The 21,252-nt window shown below is 40.7% G+C and overlaps 1 long non-coding RNA gene across 3 annotated transcripts in view; it reads left to right on the top strand.

The window, feature by feature from the left end:
* LOC107051945 overlaps nt 1-21,252 on the top strand; it is a 37,236-nt gene that overhangs the window by 12,248 nt on the left and 3,736 nt on the right. For 2 of the 3 annotated variants that reach the window (XR_005842985.2, XR_006932428.1), the window contains 5 exons: nt 5,654-5,750; nt 9,435-9,575; nt 19,070-19,780; nt 20,426-20,563; nt 21,082-21,240. This is a non-coding gene — a long non-coding RNA (uncharacterized LOC107051945). The other variant, XR_006932427.1, reaches the window with a different exon arrangement.

Genomic DNA, 21,252 nt, shown 5'->3' with positions numbered 1-21,252 from the left:
TGTCCAAGTAGACCATAGGAAAAAGGGCTTACAGACTTGAGCAGTGCCAGTGTATTACATGTGCCTTGAGCAGAAGATGTGTTTGTGTAGTATCTGGCAGATCTGAGCAAAGTTACCACGTCATTTCACTGGCTCCCACCATCCGTTGATCAAAGTGAAAAGAATAAAGTATAACAACATCATTTCACCACTTAGCACTGTACAAAGGTCTCCTTGCCATGAGGCCCATTAGCCAGGTGAGATATGAGAGAAACCTCATGATCTAATGAGCTAAATGGTTCAGATGAGAGTATGACCTTGTTCAGTCTTCATTTCATAAGGAGAGGTGAGTTATAATGTGCACAAGGTATGATGCTGCTTCAGGGAAGCAGGTTCAGTGCTTGAGAACAGAACAGGTGTGGGTATTTTCCATTGAGGCACAGCTTTCCTAAATACTAAATTTGCCTTTCTTGGTCATGGCCCAAGGAGCTTGGTGATGCTGGAAAGCAAGATGTGTACAATGGGCAAGCTGGGGCATTGCTCAAAGGGGACAGAATGAAGACACTTAGCATATGTCCTGATTTTCAGAAGTTTAAGTTTTGCTGAGCTCAGTATTCTGGAGTGCACAATCTTGGCACTGCATTAATGCATATCTTTGCCAGTAAGTTTCGAAGTGATTAAAAGCAGGATCAGTTTTCCCCTTACTGTGCATTAGGGCAGCTGTGATTATTCTCAGGCTGTGCAGGTGGCACATTACTGTGCCTATCTGTAGCTAAAGGAAACGCTGAAATCCTATGGAGATCTTGCAGTTCTGCTTTCTTCTTTGAAAGAGTGTGACATAAAACATTTTAATAGGGTAAAGCTGTTGGCAGAACAGATGATGATACAGGTAGGGTTTTTAACTAAAAAGACTTGACATTTCCATTCTTGCTGGACTCAATGAGTCTCATATTACAGAAATACTAAGATCTCTCACTTTAATCAGTCCACATCTTGAAGCATACCTAGGGTACCATAATTTTCACCTTAACTTCTCCATAAACAGTTAACCCTCTACAAGCTACAGTGCATTCTGCTTGCTTTCTATTATTTTCTATGAGTGTATCTGGTGGTTGTATGGAAACCCTCCTTTGCTTACCTTGTATGAGCTGTACACTGAGACAAATAGTCTCTTCCTACATCTCCAACTATTTCTGTGTTCCACCTACTCTCCCCAATCACAGGCCAGCAAATGTTCCCCCCCACCTAACTGTGGCCATCCCCTGACTCCCCACCACTTGGAGGTGCTGCATGTCCTACCTTCATCTTTCCTGCTCACCCAGAATAGGAACTTGTATTACCTTAATTAATTGCTCCTAAATTTTGGGAGATCTGGATCTGGATTATCATCATCCCTCCCTCAGGATCCCATCTCTTGCGGCCATGAAGAGGGTCTTCCATCCTGAACACAATCACACAGCTCTGCTCCCAGCATAGGCACACCAGCGTGAAGGTAAAGGGACTTCACCCTGTTGAAGTGACCCTCAGCCGGGTGGCACGTATTCAGAAGGGGACATATGGGGCTGCCTCATTGCTGTGACAGAGTTCCCACCAGTGGTCTACCAGGGTTGGCGGCTTGGTGATCCTGCAAGCTGCAAAACCAGCCAGTTCTGTTTGGCCTCAAACTTTGATCAAGAAATTCCTCTTGGAGCCTATCAAAACATAATAAACTCTGCATTTAAGTGGGATCATGGCAGCCAAAAATACTGATAGACCAAGAATCGTCAAATTAACAAATGCAGTGACGCAACTCTGTTTTGTAAACATGCTGGATGCAGCTAAGCTCCCATGAAAAACCACAAGGCTGTAAAAATGGAAATGTTTATTCTTCCATTACATTCAAAGACACTCATAAAAATAAAGTAAATAGACTGAGACTAGAGGATTCCCAAATAGCAAGAAAAGGAGCAAATCTGCAAGTGGAAAAAAGAAATACGTGACTGTTTTCATTTTTGATATGTTTCTTCTTCTGCTGCTTCTCAATACATCAAAATGTTTCAAGGAAGATTTTCATGCTGAAAAATCTCAGATGGCATTTCTAAAGAGAAGAACTGTTGCCCACGGCAGCATGCATTTTCCTTAGTCATGCTGGCTGGGAGAGAGGAGCAATGTATTCTGAGGAAGGATTTTCCCCCCTGCAGGCTGCCCTGGTGACCTATGTACAAGATGAATCATGCACAGAAGCACTAAGAGAGCAGAGGATCTTCCCTTACATGTGAGCAGTCACCTTCACATACCATCCTCAATTCACAAAGCACACACACGTAACAGGCTGCACACACATACAAATTTGTGCATTCACTCTGTTTTCTCATCTTAAGCACGAAGAGGATGGAGGAGTGCAGATAAAAGGTTATGAGTATCGTGAGCAGGGGCTCTGACTTTCACAGACTGCCTTGCTTTTCAGCTCCTTTCATGTGCTCCTAAATTTTAAAGCATCTTCCAATTTTTTTGCAAAATTTCTCCCAGCAAATCTTTTATTTTTTCCTACTATTTTTTGTTTTCTCAGAAGCCTTCTACCTCCTTTCTCGGTCCTCTTTGTGCCTTTGTTGTTGAAGGCTGCCCACTTTTGCAGTCCAGCCCTCAAGGCTCTGGGAAAGCTCCCATCAGCAAGCTCCCTTCTGGCAAACTTTCCTGCTCTCTCATTCCCTATAATCCCTACTTTTCTCATGACTTGAGTTTTTATCCCTGTAATTTGTCTTGTCTTTGTTCGACTCATCTACCTTTCCTTACAAGCAGTTTAGGGCTGGGAATGAGGCTTGCTCCATCCATAAAAGCTTGCTACTATCTGCATTCTTTTAACCAGCATTAACTCTTGCCACTACTTTGCTCTGCCCCCGAGACTGCATCAAACTTTTCTCAGTCTAGGTCAGATGGAAAATCTCTTTGACACATTCAGGTTGCAGAAAAGATCGCCCAGAAGTCCACAATAGCCTTACCCTGGGTGCACATCTCATCCAGCTTACACCAAGGCCCAGGGCATTGGAGGAAGCTTTCTATACAGTGAGAGAGGGTCATTTTCCCTTCTTGAACTTGGAATGAAAGAAAGGACAAAAATTGGGTAAAATATTACTATACAAGAAGAGAATATCATTTTCTGCTGACAGGAGTATTTTGTGAGTCACGGTCATTTTCTTTCAAATACTGAGTTTCTCTGAGCTGATTTAGTGGAATTAACAACATTATCAGTAAGACTCACAGATTCCCATTGCCCTGATCCCCATGGCTCTTGTTTTACATCTCTTGCCTTTTGGAACCCTTGAGGAATTCCTTAATGAGGTCCAATTACAGAAAATTGGGGCTTTACAATCAATATCGTGGCTAATGCTGGAATGGATCTTTTAACATTTTGGGAAATTAAGACAGACACCAAACTGCATCTTCCCAGGCGCGTTTGCTTCCCAAAACACACAGAGCAAGAGCTGTCTTCAGAGCCAGCCTGTTACCCCAATGGGGCACTGCAGCTGAGTCGTCAGTTTGGCGCTGGTTTTCGAGGAACAAAGTATTACAGGCTCCTGATGCTTCTCAACAAGCTCTAGGTGGAAGGAGAGGTTTTGATCAACTGTCCAATTACTGCCCAGCATTGTGTTTATTTGATCAAATAAGTGTAACTGTGAGAAACAGGGATGCCCAGGAAGGTTTTATGCTGACTCTTGACTGCAGGATTTTGCTGAAAGGCATCTAGCAAGTCCTGCCACAAACTTTGTGGATTCGGAAGAGCTTCTTCAGTATTGACTTAAGCATTCTGAAAGAAGCTTTGAACTCTTTCCACAGAAAACAAAACAAAACAAAACTCGAAAGTGGCCAGCTGCTGCTACAGTGCTGAGAGCCAAGAGGAGGCAAGGGGTTCCTGCACCGGTAAAGCAACTTTCTTGGGATAGTAGGAAGGTCCTCTGAAAAATTAAAATAAACCAGTGACTTCCATACACAACTGAGCTAACAAGGGCTGAGTTTTGGTGTATGTATATCTATAAGATTGAATGAGGGGCGGCACTGATTGATCCCTGGTCCAGAGCACAAGTAAAGCATGCTGACTCACTCTATAACACCAGCTGCATCTGAAACAGAATAGTCATGCCAGCATAACGCTTGTCAAGGAATCTATATGGCACAATTACTAGTAGTAGTGTTTTGAGGTTTTTCTTCTCATGTAATTTTCAAGTGGTCAAAAATAATGGTCAGATTTGCATACAGTTTTTTTGGTGTTAGCATAAAATTGAGTATATGTTTTACATGACTTAAAGAATGTAGACAGTGATGGTGCAACAGCTTTGGGGTAGAGTTGAAGGACTCATAGGCAGGGAGGAACCAAGTTTAGTGAGAACAGCTCATTCATGCTGCGTTCTGAGAACAGCCACTGGACAAACAGTTTCCTGAGCCAAGGCTGACTATTTTCTTGAGAACTGGCTCAGGTCATGTGAGGCAAAACTAAGGGCTGAACAAAGGCATAAGCCATGTGGATGAGCAGAGGCGTCCACAGTCTAAGCTCCCTTTACAGCCTTCTTTTATCTCATAGTATTAATAGTATCTTATAGTATGAATGCACTTAACATTTGGGTATATATAAATTTGATATTTCAGAAGTGATTATCTTATTCTTTCCAGAGACTTTACTTGCCTTCTGAAATGTATCACAAATTGTTCTTCTCCCATTCACCCAGCCCCTTTCCAGGTAGGTCCATCTTTAACTTGCTGAAGTTTGGTGCTCCCCAGTACATACACATAATTCTGCTTTCATCTGCAAGAAGCTTCTGTCAAAGAGGTAGGTGTAGTGAAATCTGAAGAGGCTGGTATCATCCTGGCATATAATTCCTTGTTTTCCAGCATAATTTGCAGTGATAACAAGAAACATGTATCTTCCCTCCTTCCTCCTCAAATATAGCAAAGAGCTGGAAGATCTCCACATTAAGTGGATTTCTTAAGCATAGAGATCATCTTCAGACTGGGCTCTCAGTCAGTGTACTAGGTGTCATCACAACTTCACAGAGAATTATGGGGTCGGAGTACAAGACCTATCAAAGTCAAGGCTCTTGTACGTTCATATGAGGAATTGGCTCAGCTCTTTTGCAGCTCAGCAACATCATGCCAGTGAACTACTGCAACTACAGCAAGCCAGAGCTGAGAGGGCTGGACTTGGATAGTTATGAGATTAGTTATATCTGTGTTGCACACAGTTATGAGTTATATCTGTGGTGTTGCACAGACTGCACAACTCATGAGCCTGCAGATTCTTTCAGCTTGATAAGGCCCTTTGGGATTTACAGGGTTATTAGAATTATTGAGAGTTACGTCTGTTCACAAGGGAGAATATACTGTTCAGACTGCATTACTCATCATGTTAGTCAACATATTGAATAACATATGTTTCCTATATTTGATGAATGATCCAATACTTTGCACTCCCATCCAGAATAATATTCCATGTAAACACCACCAGCTTTACTTTTTCTATTATAAAAGCCTCAAAATAAAAGCCTAGGTGTACCACAAATTGATTGAGTATATTTGCATTTTTATTTTAAGCATAATCTGTTACAAGACATGCAGTGGGAAGCAAGATTGGCAGCATGCTAGCTGATAGTATCTAGATCTATCATGTTTGTGTATTCTAATGGTAGATATATTTATTTGACAGAGGTGGATTCCAGAGGTTGAAGAGGTTAAAATAAATGAAGAATGCATTTAACTTCAAGAACTTAAGTAATTCCACTGGAACCAATAAGACTATTCAGGTATTTAAAATAAGCACATACATATTTGTTGGCATGGTTGCTGAACTATTGTTCTTGTAAAGGAGGAGTAATAATCCATCATCATCTAATGAAATGTAATGCTAGGGGCTACTTACATTGGAGAGAATGGCAGAACTCTCATTGTTTTGAATGGAAGAAGGAACAGGCTCTGAAATTTAAACACTAAGCTTGAGTAAACAAAACATATAGCAAAAGCTCCTCATTAGAAGTATTTATGATGACTGTGGAGCCTGGGAGTCTTTTGGGCGTGGAATGTCCAAGGTGAAGTGGTGCAGAGTGCAGGATTTTCTGAAATTAACCAGTTCAGTGCACACCACAGTCATTAGTGCGGTGGACAGCTAGGGAGCTTCTCCATGGAGTCTTAAGGCATAGAAATCATGCAGAACTTCACACATAGTTTACACCATAACACTGACTGCTGATGGTGAGCCTTGTGTAATCTTGCGGATCTTCTTGGTTAATGATGAAAAATTACTATCTTTGAAGTTTGGTGCAATCCAGATACTTGGGCATTTAGATCCATCTTTCTTTGACAACATGTTAAATTCCACTGGTGTGACAGTGGTTTGGAGCATATTCAGGTTAGGGACAGCAGGACGACGATGGCTTGGTTTGGTAGAACACTGACTTTCTGGCCTTAGGTCAGGCCAGGGCTTATCAATGTTCTTGATAAGATGCAAGTGAGTGGACATTCTCGTTTTAAGCCTTTCCTCCCCATTTCTTTTCTCACAAGCACAAAGAGGAGGTGAGAACAGGTCTACACTAATTTATGAAAGACCAGCCTTCTGCATTCATCCCTGCATTAGTAAAACAACTGAGGTTTGGCTGTTATTAGTGCACTTTTCTTCAGTGTGATTAAGACCATCAGAATCACTGGCTGAGTAAGGTCATTAGCATCAAAATACTTTGAGTATGTGGATATTGCTGCTTTCTTCTGAGAAGGCATAAGTGGCATTAAAATAGTTTTCTCACCTTCTACACGTTTACTGCTGGAACTTACTGACTTTCCACAGCAGTAAAATTAGTTATATTTTGTTTCAGCGTTACTACCCTGGTGTTTCTAGAGCAGTGGTTCTTGCTCTTCTCAGAGTGGGGAACCTCTAGTCTTTCCTGATGCAGGCTGAACCCCATTACAAATGTCACACAGGTAGTCATCATCAAACTATTTGGGGAATTTGCATTTACCACCTTCTTTCTTATCGACCTTCAAGCAGGCATATCCCTTACTACAAAGGGTTCTAGTTGAAAATGGCAGTTACAGTAAATTCTGAGATTTTGTACCGTGAAGAAATACAAGTTTGCACAGGAATGTTCAAACCTAAACATAAAACCCCACTTTCATTGAAAACCAAATGACTGACTGTTCTGTGACTCTGTATCAATATGAAAAAGTGGGATGACCAAATAAGGGATAAATAAACTGAGAGTCATTTGAAAATATATGAATTTCACAGATGTCTCAGCTCAGAACCCAAAGAGTATCATTTTTGCCTCATGACCACAAAGGTTAAATTAGCAAAGCTATTTATATGCAACGTAAATATTTTGTATCATAAATATTTTGTCCATCTTCTTTCAACACCAGATCCTCAAATTTGCAATTGGTATAAGACTTACTTCTCAATTAAAATATAGCAATTATTGTCTAAGATAGCAGCTATGCCTTTGATCTAGACCTAGGTGAGGTCAGTAAGCAGAGCACTCAGAAAAAGGTACAAGAAATCCAATAGAAGAAAATAATCTAACAATCTGCTATGGGTATATTTCCATTCCAAGGGTTTCCTCATTCCTTTTCAACTCAAAGCATAAATGCTTGCACTGCTAATGTATTTACTTAGTAAGTTTTATGGTCTATAATGGTCTACCCAGAGGAGTGCCTTTAACGCTTTTGAATCCATTCAGCTTTTGACTTCAGGGATATCATGCAGAGGCAAATACAATTATGTCAACAAATAACTTATTTCAAATTTATATCCCTTCACCCGAACGAAGTTTTTCATTATTTCCAGCATCACATTTCTTTGTCATAGTGTTTTGAATGCTTTTCCTTTTTTTGTGGCAGAAAGACCAGAATAGCCACAAATTCTCTAGTGACTTTCTCAGATTTTTAAAGTCTAATTACTACACCATTACATACAACACATTTTAATGCTGCCTGCTGCATTCTGAATAGATATGGTGTGGCTCATTCAAATGGTAAAAACACGATACATTTCATGAAAGTCTAGCTAGCACTTTGCAAGAATCAGACCAGCTCATGATAAAAGTCTCTGGTTTTTAAAATTTCACATTTCTGAACTGTAATAAAAATCTTTATATATATCTATATCTGTATATATATAACCTGATAAGTCATTTGATTACTAAATACTCTTCCAGAATACTTAGATGAATGCTAGCTGATCTTGATGACCTATTTTTTACAGACTTGTTAATTTATTGCATCTGCTGTTACTGTAGTGACTGCTTCATAAAGTAGCTCTCAATCTTTAAAGCTCAGAAAGAGAAGGTGTGGGAGAAAGAAAAGTTCTGTCATCCGCAGTTTAAAGATTTTAATTTTCTACGTCTTAACGTGAAGACTTTTGGACTCCTTTTCTTTCTGTAGTGCAATTTTTTGATGCTTTTTTCAGTTTAATCCCTAAAAGGTGTTTTTGGTCTATTTTACCCCAGTAAGAGATACAGCTACCTCGTGAAAAAAAAAATTGTATGTTGCTAATGCTTATAAAGCTGGTCACACTATAAAAGAATACCATGAGCTCATAGTGCAATAGAGAATTGCCATACCTTTCATAACAGTTAATATTTAAATATTCTTTAAACTAGCAATTGACTGTTTAATAGCTGCATGTGAGAAGTAAAGAAATGTGTGAAATTTTGTTGATCATTTTAATGATTTTTCATTAGAGAACTGTCAACTCTCAGCTGCCCAGTAGCTTTTCTGTCTTTTCCTACTTCAGAACAATTATTTCCCTACTACCACAGATTTGGTCATCTAGATGGCAGGTCCATTATCCTGCAAATAAAGGATTTCTTCTCAGTGGGAAAGTGGAGAAAAGAACAGAGGTGAAGTGAAGAATATAAACAAGCATTTATGAGTTTTCTTGGCCTAGTGTCCTCCAAAGAGCAGAAAGGCTAAGGTACATCATCTGCATGTGTCTGATGTTATACTGCAATGTATGTTCTTGAAAGACATGATCAGACATGATGAGAATAGAGGCTGTTTAATCCAAAAAAACTTCTGTGTGGATCCTGCCTAAACCATCGCAATCTGTTTGTTCATCTGCTAATGGGAGAGGCTACACCATTAAGAGAAAAGAGGCTTTTTGCACACAAGCCATAACTTGAATCCTGACAGCTTTTCACAAACAGTGCAATACAAAAATTGCTCCTAGCTTTCACGAGCATGAAATGTTCTGGAGTTTGCCAAAGATGTAGCGTGTCAAGTCTGTCTTTCTCCTCCTTTCTTTGCAATCTCTTTTCTCTGTGGTGAAGACAGACTTTTGATTAATGCTGCAAAAAGTTCCTTGGAAGACCTTCAGCAAATCACTGGGAAGGGCTGTCACTGAATCAATGAGCTCTGGATTAGGAGCCAAATCTCCCAATCCCCACTTGCAAAATGCAAGATAAAATACTCCTTTCCCATTCTCATTTTATTTTTTCCAGAGCAGGGACTGGTTCCAAAGCAGTTATGTTGACAGTGAAGTTGCAGTATCTTATTATATTTCTGGTAGAATATGACAGCCCAAGAGCCATGACGTTACACAGTACTTCTAGGATCCTAAGCATGGCTGCAGCATTATAGAGGTAAGTATACTATATGCTTTTGAGCAGTGTCACACACTTTATTTTAAAGCAAACTAATTCTACTGTAGCGTAATGATAACAGTGTTTTGTTGTTTTTTCAGAGAAAGAGATAGAAGTAGCAGAATGGCAAGGCTGTAAATGTTTTGTTTTTTACAGCTTTGTGAAACAAATGAAAAAATCCACACAATGCATATATTTTACTTCTTTGTGTGCCTTGCTTTGAGTCACTCTTGTGGAATTTGTACCTGGCTATGCAGAAGATTTATTTATTTATTTATTTATTTTGTGTCAGCAATCATATCTTGAGTAAAAGTACACACAAATAGGAGAATCTTTGCATTAGGTGAAAAAGTGAAACAATTAAGTACATAAATACAGAATGTTCAAGTTTGTTTCTGTGACTGCTTTTCATTACGTGAAGCTGTGTCTCTTCGGAGCCCATTTGTCACCTTGTGTTTATATTCAAACTGAAATGTCCCTTTCTGGGGTGTTTGATTAGCCAGTCTAATGTTCAGTGTTCATATTTGCATCAGCACCATGATACATGTTTTAGGTGAGCAGTTAGAGCCACGTTTTGTTTCCAGTTGATTGTTGTCTGTAGACAACATATGGATTCCATGCTTGATGCTGGTCTTGGAATTCAGAATCATTTCAAAGCTTAGATCCAAGTTCAATAGCACCAAAGTCTCAGAGAAATCCTTTTGGGAGTTCAGCTCCAAAAAGAGAGAAGATGGGGGCTTCTCCAGCTCTCCAGAGAGTGCTTCGAACTTGGGTAAATGGAAACCCAGTTCAGGAAGGAAGAGCCACTCCATGCTTGACCCAGCTCAGACCTGGGAAGGAAGGGGATGAAGTCTGTCAAGTGGAATAAGGAAGGGTGGGGGAACTGACAGCTACTCGACTCAAAAATGACTGTATTCTTTTTTTTTTTTTTTTTTTTTTTTGCCTACCATTAGATGTCTGCATTTGTATTCTGACATGTTTGGGTGGACCTAACTTTAGTAAAGCCTAGAATTTCAGATGCACTGAAAGCTAGGACTGTGGCTGCCTTTTCAAAAACCTTACGAACACCTTTTCATTGCTTTGAACAACCTGCAGCTTTTTCATTTGCTTTTTTATTATTATTATTTTTAAATAAATTCCTGGGTCTGAATATCATTGTTCTCTTAAGCACAACAGTGTTCAGATAAATTGGCCTGAAAATCTGTTTCATCATAATGCAAGCATTCATATCTCTGCAGAGGATTATTTCCTTGCTTCTGCAGTGCTATCCACGTGTGTTGGCCTTCATACGTTATTTTAATTTATGATCCTCAGTGTAGCCACAGGCACTCTGCTGCTGGAACAGAGAGTGGTTTTACAGAACAAACATCTGTGGGGGTTTCCAGATGTGGGAAGAATATGGAAGTGGGTGTTATCTCTCAATGGGAAGGGAGGAATGTGGCTAACAGCAGCAAATATTTGGATATAATAAAGCATGTGAGTAAAATGTATCTGTATTGCTCCCTTCAGAACAAAATAAAAAGAGGATGACAAGGTAAAGAACACCTAGCAGTGAAGATCTATTTCAGTAAAAGATTGTAGGACCGGACATCGCAGCTTGTCCCTACGATCTACCTACTTCTCTGTTCTTCCTTTGGTGTTTGTTTGCACTAGACATGTTCCTCTGTGTGTGTGTCTATGTCCTACAAAAGTCGATGAAGTGGAAACGTGCCTGAAATTAAATATATGTTGAGATTCTGAAAGGTTTTCTTCATTAAGTCCTACATGAGGGCCTAAAAAAAAAAAAAACAAATGTACACGACAGGGAAAATTGGCCATATTTTTATTTTTGCATGCATATTGTCCACAACCTGAAACAGTTCAAAGCACAGGGAGGGACTTTCCCCTGGAACTTCCCATGTTGACACAGCTGGGAATGTCAGCAGCAGATAAGTACTCATATAAGCCACAGAAGCATTGTAGGAATCGGTCCTTAATAACAAAGGGAATTAAAAATTTGTTCATTTAGGATTAAGTAAAAGGAATTCTGCCTCACTTTTAGCTTCCCTTGACTAATGCAGGTCACACTTCTGCTGCTGCATCTTAGGCCACGGAGAGCATCAGCTGCCAACTGCAGCTACAGAAAGTGCCTCCCTCCTACTTAATGTGTAGTGGGTGCCAAAGGGAGTCTGGCTAAAAGCCTTTTAACAAATAATTAAACGTAATATCTGTTTTCTATCAGGTTTCACTTGATGTGAAACTGCCTGAGAGATGTGTTTACATATTCACAGCATACATGAAAAGAAAATCAAAACAAGGCAGAAACAGATAGCTGGGACAAAACATGTATGAGGAACGTACTGAAGCTGGGCTGAAGATTAGACAAGCTTATAAAAGTGCAGAGAATGCTCGTTATGCACTGAATCAACCCAGCAGATGCAAGGCTCCTCCCTTCCCACTACTTTATTTATTTTATTTTATTTTATTTTATTTTATTTTATTTTATTTTATTTTATTCTATCATTGTTTTGAGCTGCTGGGAGGACCCTTGGAGAATTTCTCTTGGCCCTGTACATATCTCTGCTGAGTGCAGTCAAGCCTGGCCCCTCAGTGCTTCTGCTGTCCTCCTGAAGTCCCACTTGATGTGACCTTTCATGATGAGCTGCAGAGTGACAGAATCCAGAGTGAAGCCAGTAGCGTTGCGCAGGCTTGGCCTGCAAGCTTCAGGTGTTTAGATCAGATCTTCTCCCCTGTCACAGGTGTAGGAGTCCCAGCTGAGCTAATACCAGTTTGGACTGGTGTGTTTTTCAAAAATAATTGAAGTGGCCCTTCAGATCCACTTAGGGCTGGGCATTTGTCATCACCCCTGCTGCGCTCTCAATTGCTGAAGACACGAATGTATTTCAACCAGAATGAAATCTGCTCATTTTCAATCACATATTTCCTCACTTCAGTTCTCTAAAATGTCATTCTGATGAAGCAAAGGCCTGAAACAGGAAAAAGGCAATAGCTGTTGTTTATTTCTCTTTTCTTTCTCAGTGTGAGGAGATTTGTTGGTCACTAATTATCACTGTGTGTCAGCCTCCCACCACAGCCCTGGTCTGTTTATCTCTATGTGTCCTGGTCTGAGTTGAAACAATCAACAGTTTCTCTGAGCCAAAATAATAATAATTAATAATAATAATAATAATAAATACCTGAACAAGAGAGAAAAAAAGGAAATTCTAGACGTAAAAAAGCCTTGAAACTTGAAAGATGATTGATCAAAGAAGAGTTCTGTTCTGATCTTTCCTTACTGCTGTGAAAGAAACTGAACTTAGATTGAAAGAGATGAACAAGGTCCACCTGTCCTGCATTAGTAAACACCTCCTTTCAAAGCCAGCCAGGAGGATGCAACCTCAGATAGGCTACATGTTTTGAGTCTGAAAACCCAAGTCTTGGGTGGATACATTCATTTTGTGGTTAGTGCTGGTGTTTTCCACGCAGGGAGCTCACTACTTACGGTGCTGTTTGTCTATCCCCACAAGTGCTTTCCCCTCTGCTGCACCATCTGACTGCTTGTAAATCACAGAGATGTTCCTACACCATTTTATTTGCTACCTGCTTTGGCAAACATTAGGTTTCATTTTCAAAGCATTTCTGTGACTTTTTGATGAAGTCCTCCCAAGGTGCTGGAAGCTGAGCACCTCACGTTATAAGAAGATAAATGAAGTTGCAGAGTACTAAAAGGCTTGCTCCAAGACACAGGAGAAGGCCATTTGATGCTGGGGTACAAACCTCATGGCGCTGTTCTCTGAAACCCTAACTTGCTGTCTCTCCCCAGGTGTCTGTCAGGGTCGTTGGGTTGCTGAGTAATGCAATTCCATCTCATGCTTCAGTGCCTTGCTTTGCATACTATATATATGTATACAAAATAGTAGAAAAAGAGTATTAACAAAGCACTTTTTTTTTTTTTTTTTTTAATCAGAAATCACATTTGACTCCTTTCTGAGCTGGAGTGTGTTGCACTAAGTCACCATGTGTTTGTGATTGTCCCAAAGGGTTAGACAGCACTGCTCATGTCATGCAGACTATTTCTGCTGAGGGATGCGAGCACTGCCTAATTATACAGCAGAGAAGTAGCAAGTGTGCTAGCAGTAATCTGCTGCAGTTCCTTAAAAAAACAACTACACCCATGGTACAGTACAGCTGACTTTTCATCCAGGCAGGAGAAACAGGAAACATCAGGCAACAGCCAGAAAAACCCACCAAAAGGCACGTTCAGGAGTGATTTACAACAGCAGGAAAAAATTCAAAATCTGAAAGACAGTATCAGAATTACTTCTTGCGGAGAACCCAGGCCCTGCAATTTTGGATGGCTGTCTTGTGTTACTGTATGTAAATCTGTATATGTACTGAAATGGTACAGTCCGAGGAAAGCCTTGGTTCACCTTTCCAATCAGCCCAGCAGAACACAATAGCACCATTTTAATCTGCACCAAGATTAAATCTGAGCACTCCAGATCAGACTTTTCCTTTCATTGAATGTAAACAATCAAATCTCACTCTGAAGCCCTTTCCTGCTTTACTTAGCTACGAGCTCTTACATTTGCTTTTCTTTTATTTAACGAACACACTTTCATTTAAAAGATGCTTAAAATAAAAGTAGATTCGATATTCAACAGGATGTATCTGAAAACCTATTTTATCCTGGCGGTATAGAGCTGGAGGAACTCTGACCTGAGAAACTCTGAGAAAAACCTTTTTAAGCGTTCTGGTCAGATTGTTATCTCCTTTACTCCTCTCTGAATTCAGAATACACCTACTGGCTTCTGCAGAGCTGGTCCAGACTTTCACCACTGTAAAGAACATTAAAAGAGATGTTTTGCTTTTCAATACTTTCTCATTGCAGATTTCACTCTTGCAGCGCTCTCCTCCAGGTAACTTGCTTTTCCTCTACCTCCAAGTGCCCTTCCTCAAAAATCCCCTTTGCCAGCTGAGAAAATGTGGGCGCTTGGAGGAGACCAAGAGGCCTTCCTGGTGCCAGGCTCCTGGCCTCGCTACCTGGGCAAGCTTCCCACTGCTACAGGAAGCCGCTTGTGGTCAGGGTGGGTCCTCCTTAACCTTGCCTGCGCAGCCAGGGGAGACGAAGGACTATGCCAAAGATACCAAAAAAAGCGGCTTTAACCCTCTGCAGCTGAAACAGGGGGTCAGGGAGAGGCCACTTGTAATGTGACATCCCATGCGTGCTGCCTGACCTCCTTGTTTGGCAAACATCTTCTTTTGGGTGAGGAACTTCAGATAGGGTCTGTCACCAAAAAAAAAAAAAAAAAAAAAAAAAAGGCAGTTCACTTTAGTGAACACTTTAGCTAACTAGGCAGTTAGCTGTACCACAGTGAGGGGGGGCTGGGCAAAAAAAAAAAAATAGAGGAGAAACTGGCAAGGGAGACAGTCCCTCTGGTCTGTAAATAATTAAATGCTGAGTAGTCCTCAAATGCATACGTTGAGAAAGCTTAATTTGCCCCCCTCTCCTGCTTGGAGGCTAATTTAATCCATATCACAGTTTTTGCAAAGACATTCCTAATGCTATTGTGCTGCAAATCCTGTCTGATCCAACATTCAAATATTTATGTAAAGTGAAATATGTCTGGAAAGAAGTCAAAACAAAACAAATATGCCACACAATCTCTTTCCCATATGTCCCTCCCTCCTCATTTACATTCACGTTAAACCCTCCGCAACCAGGTCCCGACTGCTAGTGGTGGTTACTGGCTGATAATTGCAGAGCCCCTTTCTTTGAGCACACGGATGGCCTTACATCTTGCCAAGCAATTCAGTCTGGAGCTCTCAGGAGCTGCAAAATGCTTTTGCAGCAATTTTTTCTCCTCTCTGCAAGTGAGTGCAGTAATTTTGGGTGGGGGCGGGGGTGTTATTATTTGTTACTACTGATAGCATTCCAAAAGAGTTGGATTCTCTTGAAAAATGAAGTGGACATCTTTTTACTCCAGGGCCCACATACCATATCCATCTTAGCTGACAGATGCCTGTAAACTCAGGCTAGATATGCGTAAAATGCAGCTCTGTGTAAAACTTTTGCACCGTTTGGAGGCTGCAGCTGTCCCTGTCCTTGCAGTGGCACGGCTGACACACACCGCAGCTCGCTCCCAGCGGATCCGCGACGCCAAGCGGTGCAAAGGATGCGTGTGAAATGTGCCACGTTCACAACTGACTCCTGCGTACAGCCGTCCTCCCCCCAGAGGTGATGAAAGCCTGCAATTTCATTGACTTCAGTGGTGGAGAATGCTGCCAGGACCGGAGCGCTCAGGGTGTGACAGGCTGCGGCTGCGGCCTGCAGTGTCAAGGGAGCTGGGGAGCCCCGCTCAGGAAAGAACCTGAGAACTGAAAATAGCTATCCTTGATGCTTTCCTTTCTTATACGGGGCCCTGAGCGTTCAGAAATCTTCTGGGACTGGTCTCGGTGGGGAAGACAGTGCTATTCCCTTCACGAGGCCTTCAATCCAGCACTTATGCCTTATATGGGGTCTTTTAAAGGATACTTTGCCCTTACACAGCTATTTCAAGCCCTTCAGCTGGAAAAGAGAGATTGCTTCTGCCACTGCTGTGGAAGGTCTGGATGACCCTGCCTTGCAGAGCAGCCCCAGGGCAGCCATAAATCAAGGAAATGCAACATCCTGAAGCCAGAGAGGTGGCCACATCCTCCCACTCAGCAGTAGCAGGAGGAAAGCAAAGCAGAAACCAGAGCTGCCCCTGTGATGCTGTAATTATGATGAAGTGCTGGGGGTGACCTCAGAAGCATGAGAGCAGAGTACCTTTACAAATGGATTATTTATCAGGGTCAGACGTGCTGATCTGCTCCTCTGGGACTATTTACAAGCAAGGGTGAGAGTAACTAAACCTGAAATCTATATAGCTTTAGGCATATTTGGGAATAAGAAACCAGTATCTTACGGAACATAAAGTATCCCATCATGAAGCACAGCAGCAGCAAAAAATAAGAATGAAAAAAAGGTGGTGGCTTACCTATTTTATGTTTTTATACTTGTAAAGGTTTGAATCTGTGACACAGATTGTGGTGAGACTAAAAGTGGTCACACCTGACACAGTCTTAACTCTTCTTTTTTTCTTTCTTCTTTCCCTCATTAAAAGCACAGTTTTGGCTATATTCAGTTTTCCTGAGTTCTCCCTTCTTTTAAGTTTGAATCAGGGACATGACACTCATGTAGTCACAAGTTTCTAAGAGACCACCAACACAAGTTTCCCACCAGTCCTTTAACGATGCCTAATGGCTTCATGAGTAAGAACCTCATCTCGGAGAACATCTCAACTCCCATAAGCAGGGAAAGGTGCCTTGTCCAAACTGATTCTGTGTTGGCGAGTCAGTCCTGCCAAACCAGAGAGAGTTTGGATTCAGATTTAATTTTATTCTTTCCTGCATACCTCTCCTAGTGGGGGATTTACCATAAACCAGAGACCATGTACATAGTTCAAAACTGGATTTCAGAAGTCACAATTGTTATTATTTTTTTTTTCTGACCAAAATACATACATTTTTACCACTAAGAAGCATCTAACTCTGTAATGGCTTTTAATCAGCTACTCACAAGACAGGTCTGAAACAAGATTTCAAGGATACACTTTGCTCCTTCCTGTCTGTTGTGTGCAATTGACTACAGTGTTTGGGCATAATTTGAAGCAGAATTTGGCCAAAGAAATCAGCATCATTTTCAACCTGCTCTTTTTTCATACATGCAGATGAATCCTTGTCTAGTTTGTGGTGCTCTTCATGGATATTACTAGTCCTTGACAGTAAACGATGCTATTTTCAGGGCGTTATGACCAGGCCAATTTTTTCTGCTATATCCATGCCATTTTAAGTTACTTTCCGTATCTATTAATTGCTAAAGTGTAATTATTTTTTCTAGATGAAGATTGGCAGCTCTGATTAGTTCTGCTCTTGGGAAGAGAGCCGGCTATATAGCTGTGGAAATAAACTGGGGCTCGGGAAGGAGGGGAAGATACTACTAGGGAAAGACTCCTAGCAGGGGAAGATTCCTTGGGGAAATCAGTCTGCTGATGTTTTTTTGTGGTCAGTGCTAAACACTGCAAGTATGATCATAAATACTAAATTCTGCAACTGCTTGACTTCTGTCGGTTCTGCTGCAGTGGTTGCACTTGTCCATATTGTGATCCAAAGGATAGTCCAAGACTGATACAGTGCAGCACTTACAGACTGCTCATTCTGGGATGGGAATTGAACTGTACACTTCTGCCCCAACCTCTCAATAAATAACTCTTTATGCTGATATCTTCTAGTGCTGCAAAAACACAGCACAGGTTGCAGGAAAGAAATGCTAGAAGAAATAATGCATATAAAAACCAGGTGGGTCTCTCTTCTGAGGAAGCTTTTCCAAATCATACCCAGATACTCTCACTTTGGGAGCCCTGCACAGCTGCTGACATTTCAGTATGGACTGAACATTTCCACCTGATTTGTTTTCCTGCATTTAACAGAATATTTCACAAATACTTTTCAGCTCTGAATCTCTCTGGTAATCTCTTAGTGGTCTGGTAAATGAGAATTTAATAGGAACTTTAGTTCATTTTCTCCACAGAATGCATTATGAGGGAACCCCTTTAATGTCTCATGAAAAAAAAAAAACAAAAAAAAAAACCAAAAAAACCAAGTTTTTCACAGAAGTACAGAACCCCAGTCTGGTTAAGGTTGGTTGGCAGAGGCCTCTGGAAGTTATCTGGTCCAACCCTCCTGCTCAAACGTGTACACCCAAGGCAGATTGTCCACGATTGTGTCCAGGGAAGAATATATTTTTATGTAAGGATGTGTTTCTGTTAATTACTAGATCATCTTGAAAGCAGACTCAACCACATATGAAATTTTGCTACCTGGTAGATGAACAGTATCAAGACTTAAACTGTTTTATTTCGTATCGGTAGCTTTTTTCAGCTGAACTTAACATATAATAATATTGTATTAGAAAACTACAGCTAGCCTCAGTGGAAACTCCAATCTGATGAGGTATTGGAAATGGATTTGTCTATGGAAAAGGATGCTTATGCATTCTGAATATGATTAGGCATAAATAATTAGGAAAAAGAGGGAGAAATAAATTTCTACATTAAATATGCACGAATTGTTTGCCTAAGCAGAATTCTGACTGGGAATCTGGGTGAGGTAAACGAATATGTCTTCATTATTCCTTTTATATACAATTATTAAATGGTTTCTTTTTTACACATTTAACTTATTAATCCCCCTCTTTTGGCACTAAATCTGCATTACTCAAGTGGGAGTAGGCAGATTTTGAAATAACAGCTCATAATTTTAACCCTGTTTTAGATTTTGAGAGTTTCGTTGCCAGGTGTGTCTTCTCATTTTTTTAAAAGCTCTGAAATTATTCTGATATTTATCAAGTGACTTAATCAAAATGCTTTGGTGGACATTACACAGCTGGTAAACTAATTAGGGAAATGAAAAATCTTCTTTATTTCTTGTACCAGGATTGTCCTGGTATATCTTCATCAACTACATCAAGGCTTCTTTTGCCAGAAGAAATAAAGAATATTCTGAAACTACAGAGAGTTCATAGGCAATGGGGCAATACCACGGAAGGATTAAGTGAACAAAACTTGCTCTCAGAAGCTGACACTGAATAAATCCTGATGAACCCCACGCACACCTTCCAGGAATGAGATGACCTGCACCCATTCCAAGTAAGAAACTTTTCTCTTTTAGCAGTGGAGGTGCCAAGCAATTTTAGTGGGAAGCAAAATCCAGCAACAACCAAAGGACATTTGTACAGTTTTTTCAGTTTATTTTATAGAATCTCAAATTGTTGAACCTGGAAAACATCTCTGGAGATCATCTAGTTCACCGCCCTTACTCAAAGAGGAGTCAGCACAGTACTGTGTCCAGTCAGGCTTGAATATCTCTGAGAATAAAGACTTCACAACCTCTTTGGGAACCTCTTTCAGTGTATTATCCCAGCAGCACATCCGTGTAACATACTAGCCACTCTTCCCAATTTCGTATCATCTGCAGACTTGCTGACTGGCTTGACCAAGCCAATCACTGAAGAAGGCTATCAGGTTTGCCAAGAAAGATTTCCCCTGCATAAAATCATGGTGACTGCTCCCATTTGACTTGTTGTTCTTCATATGTCTGGAAACAATTCCAGCATCATTTGTTCTATCACTTTCCCGGTGATCAAGGTAAGACAGACTGACTTGTTTTTTCTCAGATCCTCCTTGCCATTCTTTAAGATGGGAATGATATTTTCTTTCTTCCAGTCTATGGGAACCTCTGTCTATTACCATTACCCTTCCAGGAGTGACTCTATGATGATGTCATTCAGCCTTCTTAGCAGTTGTGGGTGTATCCCAACAGACACCATATATTGTGCATGTTCAGCTTATGTAAATGTTCCCTAACCTGATCCTTCTCCATCAGGGGTAAGTCTCCCTCACTCTGGACTTTCCTGTTGGTTTTGGAGGCCTGGTCTTACCAATAAAGATCAAGATGTAGAAGGCCCTGACTGCCTTGTCCTTTTCTGTGTCTTTTGTCACCAGATCAATCTCTCCACTCAGCAGCAAACCCATATTTTCCCTAGTCTTTCTTTTGCTGCTGAAGAATCTGGAGAAACATTTCATGTTGGCTTTCACCTCCCTCACCAACTTCAACTCCAGATAAGCTTTGGCTTTCCTAAGTACATCCCTGCATGCCCAAACAGAGTCTCTGTGTTTCTGCTGTGTTCATTCACAGAGTTTTCCCTGAACACCCATCCAACACAGTGCTCTTGAAGGTAGTATTTCTGTTGTCCAGATGCACCAGGATCCATTTGGTGTTGTGTTTTTTAGTATATGAAAGAGACAGATGAAGTGGAGCCTAGACATATTCTGCTGAAGCCTGTGAAAAAGAGCCTGTCTTGGCCTGCACCTCTAGTATGGCAAAACATCATCCAGACATCAAAGGGAAGAAGAGAGGAACAAATACAGGTAACTTTTCTTTAAAACTCTCCCTTATTTTTCACTTGGCTCACACAAGCTATTCATTACACTCTTCTGGCCTTCTGGTCACCTAAATGCAATCTGTTCTTGTGTTCATAGCATTTTGCCTGCCCCTGGCACGGGGATTTTATGTAGCAAGGCAGCTAGAAAATAATTCAGTTTCACCGTTTCAAAATTTCAAAGTTTCTTCAGTTAGATTTTCATTCTGCTTTCAGATAAAACAGAGGCCTTGTACATTAAAGGCTCAAGCCGGCCTTAGAATAACATTTTCCACTTCTAATGCAATGTGTCATTTTTCTTTACCTTAGCTACCCAGGAAAGAAAAAACTAGAAACATAACACAACAGTGAGGTGATCTGTTTGCTCTATCACTGAGCCTGTATTTCCATGTGTTTTTACACTACTCTCTACTTGGAAATCCTTTTAGACATTCCTATTTTTTCAATTCCTATTCAACAGGAAGGTAATTTTCATGGAAATCCCCTGAACTGTTTTCATTCCTCTAGTTTCTGTGATGAACATTCAGAAGGTTGCCTCCAATTTATCAGTTTGATGAGGGGAAAGAGATCACATTCTCCAAAGCTCTGCTCATTCCAGACCCCCACAAGAAATGTCAGTAACCATGGAAGGAATGTGCAGATACTCACAGTGAGGTCACTTCCCATGTAAGTCTTAAT

Source organism: Gallus gallus, chromosome Z, assembly GCF_016699485.2.
Source record: "Gallus gallus isolate bGalGal1 chromosome Z, bGalGal1.mat.broiler.GRCg7b, whole genome shotgun sequence".
NCBI classification, from domain to species: domain Eukaryota; kingdom Metazoa; phylum Chordata; class Aves; order Galliformes; family Phasianidae; genus Gallus; species Gallus gallus.
The sequence above is the reverse complement of the archived record's forward strand: the minus strand, read 5'-3'. Positions and strand labels throughout refer to the sequence as shown.